General features: G+C 52.4%; 1 gene segment (V, D, J or C); it reads right to left on the reverse strand.

The window, feature by feature from the left end:
* Positions 1-1,414: 1,414 nt before the first annotated feature.
* LOC308274051 (immunoglobulin kappa variable 3-15-like) lies at positions 1,415-2,323 on the reverse strand. The segment is given in 3 exons: positions 2,259-2,323; positions 1,994-2,076; positions 1,415-1,722 (listed from the first exon to the last, which is right to left on the reverse strand).
* Positions 2,324-2,726: the final 403 nt, after the last annotated feature.

The following is a 2,726-nucleotide window of genomic DNA, read 5'->3' on the forward strand; positions in this document are numbered from 1 at the left end:
TTCGGGGACTCGTGGATTTTGTGTGTCAACTCCCTCTCGGTTTCTACATGATCTTTGTTCTCTTTTCCCCTTTAGCTGTTTCTCGTTACACTGTCGTGTCTGAGGGTAACTGTGACTTCTTTCTTTGCCTGATACAATCCCAGTGTGACCACTCCCAGCACCCTCTGTATGTCCTCACGGTGGCCGTCCTGCATTCTGATTCTTTTCCTTCCTCATAGACTGAGATATTTCTTAATTAGGGATTAGTAATACTTATAAAATTTATTTTTTTGTATTAGAGAGATTTAACCAGGGGGCATCCTGCATCTGAGCTATACCCCAGCTCTCTTTATTCTTTATTTTATTTTATTTGTATTGTTATTATTTTGGTGGTACTGGGAATGGAACCCTTCTACCTCCGGGCTACACTCCCAGACCTATTGTTTATATTTTTATTTGGAAACAGGGTCTCTTAAGCCAGCGAGGCTGGCTTCGAACCTGCGCGATCCTCCTGTCTCTGCCTCCCAAGCGCGGGGATTACAAGCGTGCGCCACCACGCCTGGCTTTTTATTCTTTATTTTGAAACAGGGTCTTGCTGAGTTGCTGAGGGCCTCACTAGGTAACCGAGACTGGCATCTGGGACACCCAGATGTAATGGGTTTACCCACTGCTGAGATTACATCCAAGCCCTATTTTAACATTGCCACCCATTTCTGAGAGAGCTGGGGGACACCCTCAAATCCAAACCACTCCAAGGACTGTACCCTTAGAATGTAAAGCCATGGTCTGTTGGAGGAAGAGCAGCCGAATGTAAGGGGGAGGCCCCCAGCCAGGAGGCAGAACCAGCTGCCAGAGAGGTGCAGGGAGGGGCTGGCAGAGGGCGGTCACCCCGGTGGGAAGGAGTAATTTATCTCTGCTACTGCTCGGACTTGCAGGTGCATGGTGGCCACTTAAAGCAGTTTTGCTATCCATTAAATATTTCTACAGAGAATTCGCCCTTAAATGTTTGCAGCTGAGGTTGTGACGTTGCCACCACTCCTCCAACGGTCATGGCAGTGAGGGGAACTGAGGCGCCGAGCTGATGGACGGCCCCACCTGGTGGGGAGAGGGGCGTGTCCGCTGCTTGAGGCAGACCAGGCGCAGCAGCAGAGAACCACCCAGCCACGCCGCAGAATCTTGAGAAACAACAGAGTGTAACACTGCGCTGTGCCGCAGAGACAGGTCACGCAAATTCAATACACGAATCCTTCCTCACCTTCTCCTCTGTGCAGATCTGGCATAAACATGAGGCGAACACTCTGCCTCTGATTTACTAGGTCAGGGCACAGAGCTGGAGAAGATGGACAACCCAGTGCTGTGCCTCTGACAGGAAGCAGGTGTCTTGAGCCAGGGCAGGGTCTACAGCTCAGCCAGGACATGTTTGTACGGGGCTCTGTCACCGTGGGACAGGCTGGCTGAAGTGCTGCTGGCAGTAAAACGCCCCGACGTCTCCAGCTTCCACACCGTGGATGGCTAAGGTGAAGTGGAGCCCAGAGCCAGTTCCCTGGAACCTGGAGGGGGTTCCTGCTGTGCGGGCAGAGGCCCCGAAGATGAGCAGCCGGGGAGCCTCCTGGGGTTTCTGTTGGTACCAGGCCATGGAGGTACCTATCTCTGCACTGCTTCTACAAGTGATGGAGATGAAGTCATCTTGAGATGCCACCAGGGTCTCTGGAAACTGAGTCAGGACGATGTTCCCCCTGCAGCCTGCAAGAACACCCATCCAGGTAGCACGGTGCCTTACCTCTCCCAAAGTATGAGAAGCAAGACGAGCACTGCATGGGTGTCGAGGAGGCGGAGAACAGGCTCAAGGCTGTTTGTACCTCCGCCTCACTGTCAGCCTGGGACTCTGTGTCCTAGTGAGAGTTAAGCCAGAACTCCGCATGTCACTGCAATCTCCAAAGCACACTGAAAGCACATTGTCTCTGCATCAAGGCCTAAATTTTTAGCCCAAAGTCTACAGAGCAAAGGTGCTTACCCTGAACTCCTATCACTAGGAGGCAGAGGAACTGGGCCAGGAAGCTCATCCTGAAGTGTGGACAGAATCCGCTGGCTCTGGATCTAAAGGGGCGAGGGTGGGGTGAGCTTCACTCCGTTGTAGCTCAGCGCTGCTCTGGAATTGCAGGCAGTGTTCAAAGGATTAAATAAGCACCGGTGGGTTTGCATACTTGAGGTTTATTTTCATATCTGAGGGCCTGAACCAGAGTCCTCTTCCAGGGTCCCCCCGGGACTGGCGGGCTCACTCCACCTGCCGCTTAAAGGGGGTGGTAGAGACGCTGCCGGTCTCACGAAGATTGGCTGGAATCATCCTGCATTCAGCCAGATACTTAGAGAGTGGTCCCTGTGCATCCCATTCTCAGGGAGAGGGGAGGCTCTTGTGGGTCTTCTCTATTTAGACACCAAGATAAGTTACCTGGTAATAAGGTTTCCCAGGAGCATCCTGCTTCCTGTGGTCCCGTGGAGGCTTTGGGGCCCTACTGGCCCCTTCATCACTGGATTCTGTCAGTAAACAGCCCCATGAATCCCCGAAACGTGCCCTGCAGGAGACAGTGCAAGAAGTTTGTGGGAAAGTGGGTGTTTCTAACGAAGCTCAGGAACAGCCGAGACCAAGTGCCGAGGGAGGCAAACGGTCGACTTTGACGTCCAAGTCATGGACATTATGTTCTGGAACCGGAGATCTCTCCCATCTACTGAGCTTAGAGTAGAAAATT

This window comes from Muscardinus avellanarius, assembly GCF_963383645.1.
Source record: "Muscardinus avellanarius genome assembly, chromosome: 15".
NCBI classification, from domain to species: domain Eukaryota; kingdom Metazoa; phylum Chordata; class Mammalia; order Rodentia; family Gliridae; genus Muscardinus; species Muscardinus avellanarius.